A 21,007-nucleotide genomic window follows, 5' to 3' on the forward strand; every position below is an offset into this window, starting at 1 on the left:
AGGGAAGTCCTTGGGTTTCTGATTCCTCATTGAGAAATCACAGATTATGTTACAAACTTTCCTTCCTACTTGCCTGTGCACATTCAAGCACCAGAAAAGTCTCCAATTCTTATAAAATTCATTAACAACATATATTTATGATACATTTGTGAATATCCCATCGATTCTTCCCATTATGAGTATTATTTACTTTTATATTCTGCAGTTTAAAAGAGTGTTGCACCATAAATCAGCAAAATAAGTTCAAAACATGACCTCAGCAAGTCATTGAGCTTTATACTTCAACATGAATCTATATCTTTTCTAGGAGAGACTAGCAAACAAAATTTGAAGACAATGTTTTTATCTTTTTCTGAGCCTATCAACAAGCTAATGCTGAATGTGCTTCTGGAATTCTTCTCCCCTCAAAGTGGATGAAGTTAGTCACATGGGTACCACTTTTACGCACTGCTACTTGTAACTATTTGTCTCTTCCATATCAGTTTTCACAGGCTATATCCTCCCAGGAAAGCAAAGTAGCTAGGTACAAAATAGCATCTCACAGCTTCTATTTACCTAAGATTAAAAAAATAAATAAAATTTCACTTTTCCTAATATGGGAAGACTCCAAGCAGTCTTCCAAATATGTCTCATAGATTCTATTTTTGTTGTTGTTCATCTAAAAGAATAGATATGCGGCGCCCCTATAAAGGTGAAACATTTTGAATCTGAGAGTTTCTTCATCTAAGAATTCCTTTATGAGAAGGTAGAAAACACAAAGAGCACAGGAGAAATCGATGAGGTTTTGCATTTCCTGGAGATGGTAAAAGATGACTACATCAGGATGTGTGTTGATAGCCACCTGCTGAGAAAACGGGGCTGGAGCTCAGTGAGGGACAGCGTGAGGGGCTGTCAAGACCACGTAGGGAGCAGCGCTCAAGTATTGACTGGGAGCTTTTAGAAAGTGTTTTAGAGACAGTTGCTCTGCCTGTACTCCAGCAAGAACACTCAATACTAGAAAATTTGGAAGGCTGAAACCAGAGAACTTGCTGTGTGGAGAAAAGTAAAAAGATTCAACAGTTCATTAGACCCTCTTTCAAGGATTCGATTCTGGGAAAGGCAATTACCGGGTGTCATAAAAGTCAGCCATCCACCCTAAGAAGACTTAGCAACTTTCACCAAAAAAAAAAAAAAAAAAAGGAAAATCAACCTCTATGAAGTTGAGTTGTCTGGGGAGGGCATTCTAAAGTAAAATGCTTAAAATATCCTTTTATGAGTGTTATTTCCATCCCAACAAAAACAACAAAATGAAGCAAAGAAGAATCGAGGAATATTTACACAATTGGCAACTTTTTTGATTTCATAACCAAACTTAGTTAGGCTGTGCTTATATTTTTCCCTGAACAAATTACATAAGCGTTTCATCTTCAAAAACAAATGTACTAGGAACTGTTCAAAAAATAAATAAATTCTGAAACTAGGAAATTTAGTAAGTTGTGATTTTCTTTTGAGGAGACACCCCGTACCTCTGACAATTCTGTCAATGTAGTCTATATTTAATTGCAAACCCGTGGCTTTTTTCTTTTGTTTCACAAGTGGAGTGGCATCATTTTTTTTTTTTTTTTTGCCCTTCTATACTTTAGCCACTAAAATCAACAAAAAGCGTAATGTAATTTACTTGACTCAGGATGGATATTCAAACTTTTCTCACCAAGAAAACTCAAAACTTTGCCAGCAAAGAAACAGACACTCAAAAATACTTCAAGGAAGCAAGCTTACCTTTTACGGGCTCTGTTCATCTTAATATTTCACGTGCTAAAGTGGCAGGGTCTTGTGTCGCTTCCCCCCCTGGTAGAACTTGCATGAACTGATACAGATTCAAAGAAAGCAAATAGGAGCTTTAGCAACGAAAATGTGGAAAAATCCAAAGAATTAAAGTGCCCTTATTTCGATTTGAGGAGAGTACAGTCTATTTCTTAGAATATGTGACTCGGGGGCATATTTCTTTGTCATTGTTTTGAGGTTCACTTAACCAGAAAGAGGAAGCATGGCAACAAAGTGGAAGGGAGTTCAGTGAAGCATGGCTGGCTTGACAATAGCTTTCTTGCAGGTTAGCCAAATTTAACTGGCAAAAGCTCGCCCAAACTCTTTTGTCTGCTCCATTTGCACCATAATGTCGGTCTCTCTTTGTGCCTATTTCACAGCTCAAGTTGGACTCTTTATCCCAGAAGATGGAAAAAGTCATTTTTTGGTTCTATCCATAAAAGTTACTTTATACAGTATTGTGTGATCGTCCTATCCAAGACACGAAAGGGGAAAGTGCACTTCACATGGCCACAATTAAGCCTTCTGTTTCCGCTCTCCTGCCCTTGTCAAAGCTTTGATTTAGTTTCCTAGGTTTTGTCCAAGGGTCATTACAGATGTCTGCAGACAATTAGCCTCTCCCCACAGCCCTTCGCCAACTGGGGTGATTAGCAAATTAAAACTTTGCATTCTTCTCTGTCTAGTGAGATGTCTTGGGAAAGATTAGCAAATGTGGCTAATTTGTAGAGACCTGAGGGGAGCTTCAGGTGTTTGCCTCAGAATTTCAGTATCTAAATATTAAGTTAGCAATTGAGCACTCCCTTAAGTCACGTGCTCCAGCATTTAATGAAACCTTCAGCTCTGAAACTTAGAAACAATTGCATCCTTGATGGGGGCCTTCAGGAACTTTTTGCATCCACGCCATATTCACACAGTGCCAACCTAACCCTCATAAACCATATTTTGTGTATACCATGCTCATGTCTTGAGCATATTTGCAGCTTCTGCTTCTGAAACTGAAACTCCTACTCTATGTAAGAATTTAGTATACTTTTCAAAGCATTCGAGACCTATGCATTAGAGTAAATGCCAACTATAAATGAGGTATTCAAATGATCCAGGGGATATTGTCTCTTGGATTTCAAGTGGCAATTGAAATTAAAGAGAAACTTTCCTGGCGCCATTTTTGTTTTAACAGAGCAAATGTTTGATGAGGTTAGCAGACGGAGGAAGGAAAGCCTTTGGCAGAATTACCCCCAACCATATATAGGATTTAGAATCTACAGACGGGTAGGGTGAATAAGGCCCAAATGTCAGACTTACATGCAAAATATACATCCTGTAAAAAAATATTTCTAAACTGTATTCTACAAGACAACATAACAACTTTTTAAAATGTGTTCCGTCTCGTCATGTTTCTCTCAATTTGGTGGTGAATCAAACAAGTAGGTATGGGCTTTCCAGGTGGCTCAGTGGTAAAGAACCTGCCTACCAATTCAAGATACACAGGTTCAATCCTTGGAGTGGGAAGATCCCTTGGAGAAGGAAATGGCAACCCACTCCAGTATTATTGCCTAAGAAATCTCACAGAGAGGAGCCTGGTGGGCTACGGTCCACAGTGTCACAGAAGATTCAGACACATCTTAGCAACTGCTGCTGCTGCTAAGTCACTTCAGTCACATCTGAATTTTTGTGACCCCAAGGGCTGTAGCCCACCAAGCTCCTCTCTCCATGGGGATTCTCCAGGCAAGATGACTGGAGTGGGTTGCCATGCCCTCCTCCAGGGGATCTTCCTGACCCAGGGATTGAACAGCGGATTCTTTACCACTGAGCCTCCAGGGGAGCCCTGACATAGCAACTAAACAACAATAACAACAAATAGGTACAAATATCCCACCAAGTGTAGAAACGAGTGGACAATGTAAAGCTGGATGGTCACATTCAACCACACATTGACTTAAATGTGAAATTAAGAGTCATAGGCACACTTTTCTGATTTCCATCCCTGGTGGCTCAGACAGTAAAGTGTCTGCCTACAATGCGGGAGATCCAGGTTCAATCCCTGGGTCGGGAAGATCCCCTGGAGAAGGAACTGGCAACTCACTCCAGAACTCTTGCCTGGAAAATCCCATGGATGGAGGAACCTGGTGGGCTACAGTCCATGGGGTCGCAAAGAGTCAGACACGACTGAGCGACTTCACTTCACTTTCTCGATATATCCATCTATTCAGGAGGGACAAGATTGGTGGTCATACACCTTACTGACCAAACCCCTGTTTCACTGACACTGCCTCCTGGATTTGCCCAGCACCCTAATCACGTAGGAACAAAGTGGGTTACCATTTCGATATGACTTACTCCATCTCTCCACCAGGGAAGTCCTTCCCTCACTGCTAAAAATGTCACCTGTTGATAAGTTCTGCAAATGCATTTTGATGTCTGAGGTCATCTGTGGTTTTCAGTTTGTGAGAAAAACAATGTTAATACTAGCATATCTCAGGCCCATTGCTGATGAACAACAGAACATACAAAGATATAAACGTGAATCAGTGATCTCTAGACAATCCATTCACATCTCATAAACCAGCAGTTCCCATATCCTTACATTGACTTAGGGATAACTGGTACACCCTGCCAAGGGGAGCTAACCCAAATCGTTTAGCGCTAGGATATTCTGGGGCCACATAACAATGCAGGAAACCAAGTTTGCTAAATCATCCAGCAAAAATGAGTTACAGGCCAGCATATTATGTTAATACATTGAATTTCATTTTTATTGTGCTATGCCCTTTCTCAGGCTTCCTTGGTGGCTCAGTTGGTAAAGAATCCATCTTCAACGCAAGAGACCTGGGTTCGATCCCTGGGTTGGGATGATCCCCTGGAGGAGGGCATGGTAACACAGTCTAGTATTGTTGCCTGGAGAATCCCCATGGACAGAGGAGCCTGGCAGGCTACAGTCCATGGGGTCGCAAAGAGTCAGACATGACTGAGTAACTAAGCACAGCACACACATGCCCTTTATCACAAAGTTCAAAATTCCACAGTATTTCATGGAGGTGTTTTAGTTGATTAGTAAGGAAACATCATTAGTGGTGTAATGTGAGAATGCAAACAATAATTGCTAACTGAATAAAGGTAAACATCACTAGGGCTTCCCTGGTGGCTCAGTGGTAAAGAATCTACCTGCCAATATAGAAGAAGCAGGTTCGATCCCTGGGTGGGGAAGATTCCCTGGAGAAGGAAATGGCAACACACTCTAGTATTCTTGCCTGAAAAATCCCATGGAGGAGCCTGGGGGGCTACAGTCACGGGGTTGCAAAGAGTTGGACATGACTGAGCGGCTGAACAACAATTCAGAGATTCCATAGTTTTTCCTATAATAACTCCATAGTTATCCAGTAGTTTACACACACTTCTATACAAACACACACACACCACACACACGGTGACACATGTAGATCATGAGCCATTAGCAAGTCCAAAGTGATGTCATAAAGACAAGGAAGGAGATCTGAAAGACTATTATGGATTAAATATCTATGTACCCCAGTCAAATTAATATGTTGGATCCTTAAGTCCCAATATGATAGTGTTTAGAGGTGATTAAGTTTAGATGTGGTCATGAGGAAGGGCACCTCATGATGGGGTTAGTATTCTTACAAGAGGAGAAGAGACTTCAGAACATTCTGTGTCTCTGCCATGTGAGGACACAGTGAGAAAGAGTCCTTCACAAATCACGAAGGGCCAAGAACTGAATCCCCCATCACTTTGATTTTGATCATCCCAGCTTCCAGAAATTGTAAGAAAATGATTTTGTTTAAGCCATCAGTCTAAGTACTATGTTATGGCAGTGTGAGCATACAAATACAGATGCCCTCTGATTCTCAAGTTAAATATTATCCCTCAGATCACTGGGCCATGCGGCCAGGCTTCATGGATCATATCTTTCTTCCTTTGGGCTGGGTTTACTCTCCAATCTTCTAACTTCTTACAGTGAAAAGATTTTTTTTGGTGGGGCATGGGGATGGAGAAGTCTTTTGTCTATTAATTGTATTAATTGTTTTCCAAGTTTTACTGAAAGATAACTGGCATGTAACGTTGCATTAGTTTAAGGTGTACAATGTAATGACTTGCTATATGTATTCAATATATGTTTCAAAATGATTACATGTTTAGCTAACAAGTCTATCACCTAACAGAGTCACATTTTGTGTGTGTGTGTGTGATGATAACTTTTAAGATGTAGTCTCTTAGCAATTTTCAAATATATAACACAGTATTGTTAATTGGGATTAAAACACCCTTTTGCCAAAAAAGGTAACATATTCAAGAATTCTGGTTACTTAGGTCTGTATATCTTTGGAGGTTATTGTTCAGCCTACCACAGGCCACTATGGTTGTTGCTGTTCAGTTGCTAAGTCGCGTCTGACCCTTTGTGACCCCACGCACTGTGGCACACCAGGCTTCTCTGTCCTTCACAGTCTCCTAAAATGTGCTCAAATTCATGTCCACAGGACCTAAATAGACAGCAAGGTGTTTGGAACTACCTGCTTAAAAAATGGTACGAGAGGTTGTAGAGAAAACAACTGAGATTCTAAATGCACCAAAAACTGAACATTTCATAACGTTTGACCTAGAAAGTAATACAGTTAGAGACCAAAAGATTTCCAAACACTGAGTTCCAAAGAATTCCAACATTTAGATCTTGGAAAGATAGAAAGGATCCAGCAAAGGAGAGCAAGAAAGAAGAGCCTATAGTGTAGGATAAAAATAAAAAAAGTGTGCAATCTCAGAAGACAAGGGAAAAAGTTTTCAAGATAGAGGAAACAAATGTGTTTAATACCACGTGCCATGTGAGACAAAGTGTGAGATCCAATATTTGTATTTAGACACAACCAGCCTTCTTAAATGGCAACCCACTGCAGTGTTCTTGCCTGGAGAATCCTAGGGACGGGGGAGCCTGGTGGGCTGCCGTCTATGGGGTTGCACAGAGTCGGACACGACTGAAGCAACTTAGCAGCAGCAGCAGCAGAAGAGCAGTCTTCTTAATGAGCTTCCCTGGTGCCTCAGTGGTAAAAAAAATCTGCCTGCAATGCAGAAGCCGCAAGAGACACAGGTTCAGTCCCTGGGTTGGTAGGATCCCCTAGAGGAGCGCATGGCAACCCACTCCAGTATTCTTGCTTGGAGAACCCCATGGACAGAGGAACCTGATGGCTACAGTCCATGGGGTTGTTAAGAGTCAGATATGACTGAAGCTACTTAGCACACGTGCACTGGCCCCCTAATACAATATAAACATATTTTATTAATTAACTGCCCTATTATTGTCTAGTGAACAATCACCTTAAACTAGCCTTCAGGAAAATGAGTGTGACCTCAAATAGTGTATTTACAGCAAAAAAAAAAAAAGTCTATCTAATATGAAATTTGAGGGAGCATTCTATATTCATTTGCTAAATCTGACAATCCTATTCTAGAGGTCAGTAGCCTCTAGACCACTGTCTCTAGTAGTAGTAGCCTCTAGACTATTGACCTCTTAGATAGATAGGTTTGTAGTACATTATCAAAATGGTCAAGAGGCCAGGATTGGCTACATATCTTTTCAGAAAGCCAGGAAGGTGGCCAACTGTAAAAACAGCTGTTCATCAAGAAATACCCCTGAGGTTCCACCCTGCACCACCATCATAGAATCAGAGGTGAGTAGCTATAGGAAAACCATTACTAATTATTGCTTTGGTAATGCTGATGGCTCAGGTCTGGACATTACAGAAGGACAGTTCAGCCACAACCCAGATTACACATGCAAGTGTTCTTGTCTATTTAGCTGCTTTTTAACTTGTCTGGAGTTAGTCTGGAACACACTGCCAGGACTGGCAAAGGAGCACAGTCAGCATATAATTGATTTAATTAATAATTCATGTATTCATTCATTCAACAAACACTTATACCTAGCTCCTAGCAATTCAGGCATCATGCTGGGGACTTACGTGTCAGGCACAAAGCCCAAGACTAGCCACATTCTGGCTGATGGGCCAGAACAAGAAGCAGAAAGAGTAGATCACAAAGCATGTATGATGTAGCAAAATTAGATAATCTCATTTATGCAGTTTCAACCCTATTTTTTAAATGGGATTTTTTCAATTGAATTACATTTACTTATAAAAATATATACCCACATTATGCTATCAGGAGCTTCATCAAAAAGATTTGAAGTGGCTTTCCCCTTAATTACCTCTACCAATTTCTAGCAGAATATCAGATGAGCAGAGTAAAATATCCATTGCATACCACCCACTACACTGACCTCAATAAATTGTTTATTTCAGTGTCTAGATTGAACAATTGAAATGTCTGCATTATTGAGCAGTGGTCAGGTAAAATTCAAAGGAAGCTCCTCTTCTTTTTCAAATAGATTCTTTTGTTTATGTATTTATTTATTTTTTGCTGTCATTTAAATTTCTAATATTTTAGAGAGTAGATATTCAGTAATGGTTATAAACACTTATTTTGCCTAATTCAGCTAAATGGGTTGTCTCTTTTTAGTATATGCTAAAGTTAGCTCTATTTTTCATAAAGACAGAAGCACAATGTAATATCCCCTCCCTGTCTGTATCTTTGGAGAGTATACTGTATTTACATTTTGCAGTTTAAACTGGGGGTCACAAAAGGAAAATGATTTGCTTTGAACTTCGGTGAATAAACTGACTGTGATGTCCACAGTGTATAGCTAAATCATTATTACGAATTAATTCAATTTTATTTTTATCATTAGTATCAGCCTGTTGACTAAACCCTTCCCTGGTGGCTCAGTGGTCAAGAATCCTTTGGCCAAGGCAGGAGATGCAGGTTTAATCCGTGGGTCAGGAAGATCCCCTGGAGGAAGAAATGGCAACCCACTCAGGTATTCTTGCCTGGGAAACGCCATGGACAGAGGAGCCTGACAGGCTACAGTCTGGGCGGTCACAAGAGAGTTGGACATGCCTGAAGTGACCGAGCACACATGCATGTATGAACTTTGTGTGTGCTTCGTCGTTCAGTTGTGTCCAGCTCTTTGTGACCCCATAGATTGTAGCCTGCCAGGCTCCTTTGTCCATGGGGATTCTCCAGGCATGAATGTGGGTTGCCATGCCCTCCTCCAGGGGATCTTTCCAACCCAGGGATCGAATCCAGGTCTCCTGCATTTCAGGTGGATTCTTTACAGTTTGAGCCACAAGGGAAGCCCCACTAATCAGTTAAGTTTTATATTATAATTGTGTGAAGATCTGGAATATATTGTTTCTTAATTGCCTAGGATGTTATTCTTGAAGTATTTAAATTTTTCTCTCTTTCAACACTCTTCTTTTTCCCTGTCTCTCTTCTTCCCAAATGTGAGCAAAATTACTTAAGAAAAAGATTACCACAAACGTCTCAAATGAATGTCAACATATTATTTTCATTCAGAACTTGAGTTGCAGAGGCCAGGCACATGTCATACAGTTAAGACTAAGAGTTTGCACTGAAGTAAGGAGGTCTGAATCTGCCAGTGTCTGTGTGGTCATCGGCAAGTTATCCAGCTTTTCTGAATCTCAGGTTGATGACCTGAGATAAGGATGATATGTCTTGCAGAGATCCATTGGGATAATTTATGAAATAATCCATTTGAGAACAACTAGCGTTCATCTTGTGCTCAATAAATAAAGTTTCCTTTCCTCATTTCCTCATTCATTCTTAATAAAATCTTGTGCTTTGACACAAAATCTATCCTTATATTAATAATTATGATTTCAGAAAGGTTATTTAAAATGTGTAAGCTTATTTAAAATGAGCTAGTATATTATTAAATAGCAAGTTTTAAATAATTTTAACATAATATTACTTTCATTTCAAATAAATATTTTATATAAATACAATTTAAGTAATTGTAAAAACATATTTCTTTTCTAATATTGATACAAAAAAGGTCTCTCAATTCACTTTCTCCATCCCTTCAATGATCTCATTCACTCTATTATCTTTTATTAATTTTCTTATTATTTACAAAGGGGGGATTGAAAACTCCCCACAAGTTTTATGTGTTTTAGAAAGAAAGAAAGTGTAAAGATTACCCCTGATTTCCTCTTACACGTTTTACCTTAGAGTTAAAAATGTGACTTCCTTAACTCTCCAATTCTACCACTTACCTCCTTAGTACAAGGTAATCACTTACTGAATTTTGGGTTATTTTCACAGTTTTAGTAGTACACATGCCTGAAATATATTGTCAATTTGGCTGCTTATTTGACCTTCACAAAATCCCTCTGGCCTTTTTCCTGTCACTACTATCTAAGAATCAACCATTCTCATACACGTAGACGCCGTTCATTCAGTTCTAGTTCACGTCATTTACAGTTCTAGACCGTGGTCTGGAAGTATTCTGTGAGAACAAATCCTAGTGTAATCATCTAACTGACTGTTGACGATCCTACGGGTTGTTCCCACTTGTATGTGGTTATGAACTGCATCCTCCTACGTGTCCCCTGGTCCCTGTGCAGAGTGGGTTCCTGGCCTAGATCTCTGGGAGTAGAGCTGATGCATCACAGGTATCCATTTTATAGGTAGTGTCAAACTCTTCCAAAGTGCACACTAAATATAACCTGTGATTGTAAACCAACAGGTGGATTTTTAACTCCCTACTCACAATTTGTAATTAGAAATGAAGCTCAGAATCTGGGGCCAGAAGACCTGCTTGGGTTCTCTAGGCAGATTATTGAACTCTGTGGTTTACTGTTCTGATATTAAAATAGATCACAGGTCATTGTGTGGATTAAAGGAGAGAGAGAGATAGGAAGGAGATTGTTTGAATGTGTGCAAAGTTTTACTTATCATATTTTATTATGATTTGGGGTCACAAAGAGTCTGACACAACTGAGTGCGTGCATACACGCACACATACACACAGGTAGTCAGTGCCTGTGCCAGCTCCACACTTGCACACCCTTCACAGGACACACTTGTGTAGACCTCAGCAGGCTTTGGCTTTAGGATGAGCTTCTTAAGCAAAAAAAGTGGATTTAAACTGAGAACTTACTCCCAACAATTTTCCAAAATGCTTCTCTTTTCTTCCCTTTCTTTTAGGTCCTCATTGCCTCTCATTTTTGTGACCTTTTGTGTTCCATTATGGTGACAGGCTTTCTAATCTCTTTTCAACAGCTTCTACTCAGCAGGGGACAAAAAAAGGACCAGGTTATAGCTGGTGACACAGTGGTGAGCCTTCCGGATGGTGGAGTGTTTCGTGTGCTCTGGTTCCTGTCGAGATTGCTTCTCGCTCCTCATGAGTCTCTGCATCAGCGACATGGACACATCACCAACAGAAGCATCTGCAAGTATCCAATTATGGGCTAGACATTCTAGAAGGAAATTGCATTCACCCAGCACCTGCCCAGAAGCAAAGTCTTGTCTCAGCACTTCTCACACGAGTGGAGGGCAGTTCCCTCCGTGGTGTGTAGCCAGTTGGGATGATGGGCAATTCTCCCCTCAAAGAGCCTCCAAGACAGCTGGTGACTCGGGTGGCAATGGCACTGTCTCAGTGTGCAGGCCCATAAAAGTGCGTGATGGAGTTACATGTCTAGGGCAGGGCTCGCCAGATTTGTCTTCTCTTGCCTCTGTTGGGAGACTGTCAAGGGAGTGCTTCATCTCCACCGCCCTTCTTTAACAGTTCTTCCAACAGAGAAGCTAAACATGCTTCACCCAGCTGCTCCATCATTATCTTTTTCTCCCCAGTTTTAAAATAACTTCTTGTTCAATTGCTAAGTTGTGTCCAACTCATTGTAACCCCACAGACCACAGCATGTCGGGCTATTCTTCTTTACAGCATGGGACTTTACTTTGGCATCATTTCTGCTTTGACCCAGCTGCTTCATTCTTTCCAGAGCTATTAGTAATTGCCCTCCACTCTTCCCCACCAGGCTTCCCTGGTGGCTCAGTGCTAAAGAAACCACTTGCCAATGTGGAGACAGGGGTTCAATCCCTGAGTTGGAAAGATGCCCTGGAGAATGGAATGACAACCCACTCCTGTATTCTTGCCTGGTGAATTCCATGACCGGAGGAGTCTGGCAGGCAATAGTCCACGGGGTCACAAAGAGTTGGACATGACTGAACCAATAACACTTTCACTTTTCTTTTAAAAAAATCCTAGCTATTTTAATGGTTAGAATTATATTATCAACTTGACTTGAACTTCTGAGATGTTAAGAAGTCATCTTAACATCTTGTTGCTCAGTCGCTGTTAAGCACGTTACCAAGTCTTCATTTGTTGGCTTAATACTTTTGGCTTTATCTCACAGTCAGCTGAGGTCATGGGCCTCCTGGGGAACATAGGGGAGCTGTACTAGGAAAATCAAAGTATCAATTGTGCCTTTGAGGTTCTTAAACTATTGTGGGGGGAATAAGGTAAATTAAGTCACTAAATTATGATAAAATCTGTAATTTTCAAGATGTGTGGCAATGACTTGCCAAAGCCCCCCATTTCTCATGTGTAGGCCAAAGTCCTTGGGGACTTCCCCAGCGGTCCATTGCTTAAGACTCTGTGCTTCCAGGCCAGGGAACACGGGTTCAATCCCTGGTAGGGAATCTAAGATCCCACATGTGACACTGCCAAAAGAAAGCAAACTCCTTGCAAAGGTTTGAAAGACCCGAGGTGGCAGAGTTTCCGATACCCAAAACCTCATCTCTTGCTATCATACTTCCCTTCCTTCACTCCTTGGCCAAGGTCACTCCTGGGCGCTCCTTTTTTATGCCTCCCATGCACTCTGCCCTCATCCTCCAGGGACTCTCCTTCAATTCCTTGGGGATGCTACTCATTCAAAAGTTATCAGCAGAAGATCTCTTACCACCCCTAGGAAACAGCACCCTCATCTTCTGGTACCTTCCCCCTGCTTAATTCTTCTCCAGGCTCTTCTCAACTGACCTATTATATCGTGGTTTATTTGTTGTGTGTTTATGTTGCTTCCACTGGAAAATAAGAATTATATCTCATTTAGCTATTGCTGCCTGTCCAGTGTTTGAAATAGTGCATGATGCATATTAGAAAATAAGTATATGTTTGCAAGTAGGAAGAACACTAAAAGTCAGTGAAGAGTAGTACTCCATTGTATGTATTCATACATACTACATCATTTTTTGTAATTTTTGAAAATCTTTTACTACAGGTCCTTGTTGGTTGTCTATTTAAATATAGCAGTGAGTACATGTCAATCCCAAACTCCCAATTTACCCCACTTTGCTGTACAACTGAAATTAGCACAATATTTTAAATCAACTATACTTCAGTAAAATATATATTTTTTAAAAATTCAGTGAACAGACATCAAGAACTAGGATTAATCCTCCACTGAGTCCTTGAAAGGAGTATCTGTTGGAATTGGAACAGTATCTTCCAGCTCTGGGCAGAGCACTAAGCAGAAAAATTAACACAACAATTGAGGAACAAGAGCTAATGCAGGGAAACAGAAAGAGACGGAAAAAATAGGGCAAGTGGAATTTGCTAATGGAAAATCACAGATGCCAAGCTGCAGAGTTGCAGGGCCCCTTTCAGAATCATAAACTATGAATGCTGATGCTAAATAAGCACTGGTTTCAAAATCCTCAAAGAGCAGTTTGTTCAAATTCAAATTATTCTTCTCTAGAGGCCAAAGGATTTTCCAGCATAAAGGCTTTCCTGGTGTTGCAAACTTCTTCAACGCATCTAACAAATGATTATTAGACTCCAACAATCAGAAGTTTTCACAAGTTTTCGTTCTGTGAGCAAAGTCATCCTTTTAGCTTTCTGCCTGCTTCCTGGGATTCAGTGGGTGATGACACCGTGTCTTAGGTCTCTAAGATGTCAGCACAATTCTTCCAGTGTGTTCCTCTGCATAGCATAACTGTCTGTTTTCCTAACAGGCATATTTTAATTCAAAAATCTATACCTTGACACCAATGCTTGCTGTTTGCATCATGTTATTAATATCTGGTTAAGCAAAAGAATTTTTGCTAGTCATTGCTAGCACGAGCAAGATAGGTGGGGTGTTTCACTGCATGGTTCTAATTATGTGTATCTGCCTTGTTTTATGAACACTTTGGGGAATTAGTTTCCTTATAATGTTTCAGGGTTTTAGGGATGTTTTATTGACCGAAGCCATTTTTCATTTTTTATAACCTTCTCTCCCTTTGAAAACACGATTCACACACACACACACACAAAGTGTTACTTCTCCCTTGCTAAAGTGCTGTCAAGAAAGAGATGAGTATTCATAATAAATGAAGATTTTATTGGAGAAAACAGCCATATAAAAATTAGGCTTCTATATTTTTGACTCAGGGATTATTAAAGTGAAGCTTGCAGCTATTTAATTTAATTTGTGAAAGCACAGGCCATTCTGAGTCAGCATCTAAAGCAGTTATCTTAGTCTAACCTCTTCATAAATGCCTAGTTACTCATACTGATCACAGGTAAACCCCTGCTTCACAGACCACACGTGTCACAATGAAAGTGAATAATGTAAAGATGTATTTTCACGGTTGTTTTTTAAATTGGGGTATAGCTGCTTTACAATACTGTGCTAGTTTCTGCTGTACAGTGAAGTGAACCAGCTATGCGGATACATACATTCCCTCCCTCTTGGACCTTCCTCCCACCCCTCCCCCTACCCCACAGAGCACAGAGCTGAGCTCCGTGTGCTATACAGACATTTCTCCAAGGAATGCATACAGGTGGCCAAGAGGTGCATGAAAAGATGCTGAACATCACTAATTATGAGAGAAATACAAATCAAAACTACAATGAGGTATCCCCTCACACCAGTCAAAACGGCCATCATTGAAAAATCTACAAGCAATAAATGCTGGCTAGAGTGTGGAGAGAAGAGAATGCGCATGTATTGCTCCCTTTTGGTGGGAAAGTAAATCGACACATTTACTATGGAGAAGGGTATAGAGAGTCCTTAAAAAACTAAAAGTAGAACTATCCTATGACCCAGAAATTCCACTACTTGGCATATACCCTGAGAGAACCATAATTCAAAAACACACATGTACCTCAATGCTCATTGCACTTTTATAAGATTTATTCATAAAAGCTTGCTTAGAGATGTTTGCATTTGAATGACTTTTATAAATAGATGAATCTCAGTTAATTGAATACATTTTCTGGTTATCTCTGGCCTTCAATCATGAAATAGTGTACTTATTTTCATATTTCTAAGAAATAAGTTGCAAAATTTACTTTTCTTCCTAAAATGAACATATAATGAAGCAACACACTACTTTTACAGGTATTTTGCTTGGTTTGTGAGCTACCATCTTTTATTAATTATAATAATCTATATATTATTTGGGCTTACCTTTGTAGAGATGATGTGAGCACGAAATAATGATTTTTTTTCCCTATCCCTTCCAATCCCTATATCTTATTTCTTTTCATTTCTCATTCTACTATCTAGGATGTAGAATTCAATGTTAACTAAAAGTCCATTTTTAAAGAGAATTTTAAAGAAAATGCTTCAAGTGTTTCCACGTTTACAGTCACACTTGCATGTGATCTTATTTATTTGTTTTTATAAGATTTTTTATAAGGTGAAGAAGTTTTCTTTGATTCATTCTTGATGAATGATCATATCATGAATGCATGTTGACTTTTATTAAATGATTTGGTTATGGCTATTATGAAGATGATACTTTTCCTGTTTTAATCCATTAATATTGAAATCTATCCCATTGTACTTTAAAATATTAATACAAACTTGCATCCTGAGGTAATCTTAAACTCATAACTCAAAAGGAAGATTTGCCTGTAGTTTTCTTATATTTTTAATGTCAAGTTTATTGAGGCATAATTTATAAACAATAAAATTCAGTCTTTTTAGCTGTTTGGTTTTATGAGGTTTCACAAATGCATACAGTCATGTAGCCACAATCAAAATAGAGAACATTTACATAATCACCCAAGACACTTCCCATAATCTTTTGTAGTGAATACCCTCCCCAAACCCCAGGCCCTGGCAGTACTGATTAGTTTTGTTTTGCTAAAACTTTCTTTTCTGGATTTTCATGAGAAATTGTTCTATGAATTTATGCAATAAGTAACCTCTATGGGGAAATGTCTTTCACTTAACATAATTATTTTCAAATTCATCCATATTCGTGAGTTATAAATTATTACTTGTTTTATATAGCTGAGTAGTATTGCATTAGATGGCTATACGGCATTTTTTATCCTTGTACCAGTTGATAAGCATCTTTGTACAGCTGCTCTGCACATTTTGTACATGACTTTGTGTGAACATAAGTGAGAAATAGATTTAAGGGACTGGATCTGATAGACAGAGTTCCTGATGAACTATGGACAGAGGTTCGTGACATTGTCGAGGTGACAGGGAGCAAGACCATCCCCAAGAAAAAGAAATGCAAAATAGCAAACGGCTGTCTGAGGAGGCCTTATAAATAGCTGTGAAAAGAAGAAAAGCGAAAAGCAAAGGAGAAAAGGAAAGAAATACCCATTTGAATGCAGAGTTCCAAAGAATAGCAAGGAGAGATAAGAAAGCCTTCCTCAGTGATCAGTGCAAAGAAATAGAGGAAAACAATAGAATGGGAAAGACTAGATCTCTTCAAGAAAATTAGAGATACCAAGGGAACATTTCACGCAAAGATGGGCTCGATAAAGGACAGAAATGGTATGGACCTAACAGAAGCAGAAGATATTAAGAAAATGTGATAAGAATACACAGAAGAACTGTACAAAGAAGACCTTCACGACCCAGATAATCACAATGGTGTGATCACTCACACTCACCTAGAGCCAGACATCCTGGAATGTGAAGTCAAGTGGGCCTTAGGAAGCATCACCACGAACAAAGCTAGTGGAGGTGAAGAAATCCAGTTGAGCTACTTCAAATCCTAAACAATGATGCTGTGAAAGTGCTGCACTCAATATGCCAGCAAATTTTGAGAACTCAGCAGTGGCCACAGGACTGAAAAAGGTCAGTTTTCATTCCAATCCCAAAGAAAGGCAATGCCAAAGAATGCTCAAACTACTGCATAATTGCACTCATCTCACACACTAGTAAAATAATGCTCAAAATTCTCCAAGCCAGGCTTCAGCCATACATGAACCATGAACTTCCAGATGTTTAAGCTGGCTTTAAAAAAGGCAGAGGAACCAGAGGTCAAATTGCCAACATCTGCTGGATCATGGAAAAAGCAAGAGAGTTCCAGAAAAACATTTACTTCTGCTTTATTGAATATGCCAAATCTTTGACTGTGTGGATCACAATAAACATTTGAAAATTCTGAAAGAGATGGGAATACCAGACCACTCGACCCTGTCTCTTGAGAAACCTGTATGCAGGTCAGGAAGCAACAGTTAGAACTGGACATGGAACAACAGACTGGTTCCAAACAGGAAAAGGAGGGCATTAAGGCTGTATATTGTCACCCTGATTATTTAACTTATACACAGAGTACTTCATGAGAAATGCTGGGCTGGATGAAGCACAAGCTGGAATCAAGATTGCCGGGAGAAATATCAATAACCTCAGATATGCATATGACACTACTCTTTTGGCAGAAAGTGAAGAAGAACTAAAGAGCCTCTTGATGAAAGTGAAAGAGGAGAGTGAAAAAGTTGGCTTAAAGCTCAACATTCAGAAAACTAAGATCATGGCATCTGGTCCCATCACTTCATAGGAAATAGATGGGGAAACAGTGGAAACACTGGCAGACTTTATTTTTCTGGGCTCCAAAATCACTGCAGGTGGTGACTGCAGCCATGAAATTAAAAGATACTTACTCCTTGGAAGGAAAGTTATGACCAGCCTAGACAGCATATTAAAAAGCAGAGACATTACTTTGTCCACAAAGGTCCGTCTAGTCAAGGCTATGGTTTTTCCAGTGGTCATGTATGGATGTGAGAGTTGGACTATAAAGAAAGCTGAGCGCTGAAGAATTGATGCTTTTGAACTGTGGTGTTGGAGAAGACTCTTGAGAGTCCCTTGGACTGCAGGGAGATCCAACTAGTCCATCCTAAGGGAGATCAGTCCTGAGTGTTCATTGGAAGGACTGATGTTGAAGCTGAAACTCCAATACTTTGGCCACCTGATGTGAAGAGCTGACTCATTTGAAAAGACCCTGATGCTGAGAAAGTTTGAAGGGCAGGAGAAGTGGACAACAGAGGATGAGATGGTTGGGTGGCATCACTGACTCAATGGACATGAGTATAGGTAAACTCTAGGATTTGGTGATGGACAGGGAAGCCTAGTGTGCTGTGGTCCATGGGGTTGCAGAGTCAGACACGACTGAGAAACTGAATGGAACTGAACTGAAGTTTTCATATCTTCAGAGTAAAGCATGAAGAGTGGCATGGTTTGGTGATAGAATGGATCTTCAGCACTTCCAAGGATGTGCCCTGGGCTTAGTCTATACTTGTGAGTGCCTATCTGTAGTTTCCCCAAGAAGCATCACCCTGACAATCACCTTTACCTCATTTTTTTGCTTCTCCTGACTGTTCTATTCCCTTCCTCCTCCTCCTTCTCACTTCTCCTCCTATTTCTACTTCTCTTTCTCTTCCCCCTTTTCCTTTTATTATTTTTGCTGGTCCCTGAAGATTCTTCATGGCTCTGCAATCAATAATTCAACTTCCATAGATGTGCTTCTTTCTACCAGTAAACATGGTCAATAATGTTCAAAGCAATTTTAGCCATCTTAGGAAAAACTCAGAACATGCAGATGCGCATTGACACAGAATAGTGAAATTAACAATGGTATATATAGATTTTTTCCCCTAGAATGGAATACTACACAGCAAGAAAAAATAATAAACCACTGACACAAGAATCTCAGAGACATATGCTGATTGAGAGAAGTCAGATACAAGAGAGGATATGTTATATTATTTCATGTATAGCAAGTGTCAGAGAAGGCAAATCTAATCCATGATGATTGTAGTAAGAGTACCTGTTAATCTTGGGGGTTAAAAAAATAAAGAACCTTCAGTGCTGCAAGAAACGGTTTCTGGGTCACTCTGGTAGGTGGTCATGCAGGTATAGAAATACATTACAATTCATTCAGCAGTAACTTAAGATATACATACTTGGTTCTTATAGGTTATATTTTGATTAATTAAATAAAAGCTATAACCAAAGAGAAATAGCTTTATAGCACATGGGCATGTTTATAAAATATCAAATATTTATTTAAGAAGATTAAAGAATAATGTAAAGCAAAAATCTAGATAATCGCAAATAAAATCTTACTTGAATTATAAATATATATGCACCCAACACGGGAGCACCACAGTACATAAGACAAATGCTAGCAAGTATGAAAGGAGAAATTAACAATAACACAATAATAGTGGGAGACTTTAATACCCCACTTACACCTATGGATAGATCAACTAAACAGAAAATTAACAAGGAAACACAAACTTTAAACGATACAATAGACCAGTTAGACCTAATTGATATCTATAGGACATTTCATCCCAAAACAATGAATTTCACGTTTTTCTCAAGCGCACATGGAACCTTCTCCAGGATAGATCACATCCTGGGCCATAAAGCTAGCCTTGGTAAATTCAAAAAAATAGAAATCATCCCAAGCATTTTTTCTGACCACAATGCAGTAAGATTAGATCTCAATTACAGGAGAAAAACTATTAAAAATTCCAACATATGGAGGCTGAACAACACGCTGCTGAATAACCAACAAATCACAGAAGAAATCAAAAAGAAATCAAAATTTGCATAGAAACGAATGAAAATGAAAACACAACAACCCAAAACCTGTGGGACACGGTAAAAGCAGTCCTAAGGGGAAAGTTCATAGCAATACAGGCACACCTCAAGAAACAAGAAAAAGTCAAATAAATAACCTAACTCTACACCTAAAGCAACTAGAAAAGGAAGAAATGAAGAACCCCAGGGTTAGTAGAAGGAAAGAAATCTTAAAAATTAGAGCAGAAATAAATGCAAAAGAAACAAAAGAGACCATAGCAAAAATCAACAAAACCAAAAGCTGGTTCTTTGAAAGGATAAATAAAATTGACAAACCATTAGCCAGACTCATCAAGAAACAAAGGGAGAAAAATCAAATCAACAAAATTAGAAACGAAAATGGAGAGATCACAACAGACAACACAGAAATACAAAGGATCATAAGAGACTACTATCAACAATTATATGCCAATAAAATGGACAACGTGGAAGAAATGGACAAATTCTTAGAAAAGTACAACTTTCCAAAACTCGACCAGGAGAAATAGAAAATCTTAACAGACCCATCACAAGCACAGAAATTGAAACTGTAATCAAAAATCTTCCAGCAAACAAAAGCCCGGTCCAGACAGCTTCACAGCTGAATTCTACAAAAATTTAGAGAAGAGCTGACACCTATCCTGCTCAAACTCTTCCAAAATTGCAGAGGAAGGTAAACTTCAAACTCATTCTATGAGGCCACCATCACCCTAATACCAAAACCTGACAAAGATCCCACAAAAAAAGAAAACTACAGGCCAATATCACTGATGAACATAGATGCAAAAAATCCTTAACAAAATTCTAGCAATCAGAATCAACAACACATTAAAAGATCATACACCATGATCAAGTGGGCTTTATCCCAGGGATGCAAGGATTCTTCAATATCCGCAAATCAATCAATGTAATACACCACATTAACAAATTGAAAAATAAAAGCCATATGATTATCTCAATAGATGCAGAGAAAGCCTTTGACAAAATTCAACATCCATTTATGATAAAAACTCTCCAGAAAGCAGGAATAGAAGGAACATACCTCAACATAATAAAAGCTATATATGACAAACCCACAGCAAACATTATCCTCAATGGTGAAAAATTGAAAGCATTTCCTCTAAAGTCAGGAACAAGACAAGGGTGCCCACTTTCACCATTACTATTCAACATAGTTTTGGAAGTTTTGGCCACAGCAATCAGAGCAGAAAAAGAAATAAAAGGAATCAAATTGGAAAAGAAGAAGTAAAACTCTCACTATTTGCAGATGACATGATCCTCTACATAGAAAACCTAAAGATTCCACCAGAAAATTACTAGAACTAATCAATGATTATAGTAAAGTTGCAGGATATAAAATCAACACACAGAAATCCCTTGCATTCCTATACACTAATAATGAGAAAACAGAGAGAGAAATTAAGAAACAATTCCATTCACCATTGCAACGGAAAGAATAAAATACTTAGGAATATATCTAC

Source organism: Bos mutus, chromosome 11 (assembly GCF_027580195.1).
Source record: "Bos mutus isolate GX-2022 chromosome 11, NWIPB_WYAK_1.1, whole genome shotgun sequence".
Classification (NCBI taxonomy): Eukaryota; Metazoa; Chordata; class Mammalia; order Artiodactyla; family Bovidae; genus Bos; species Bos mutus.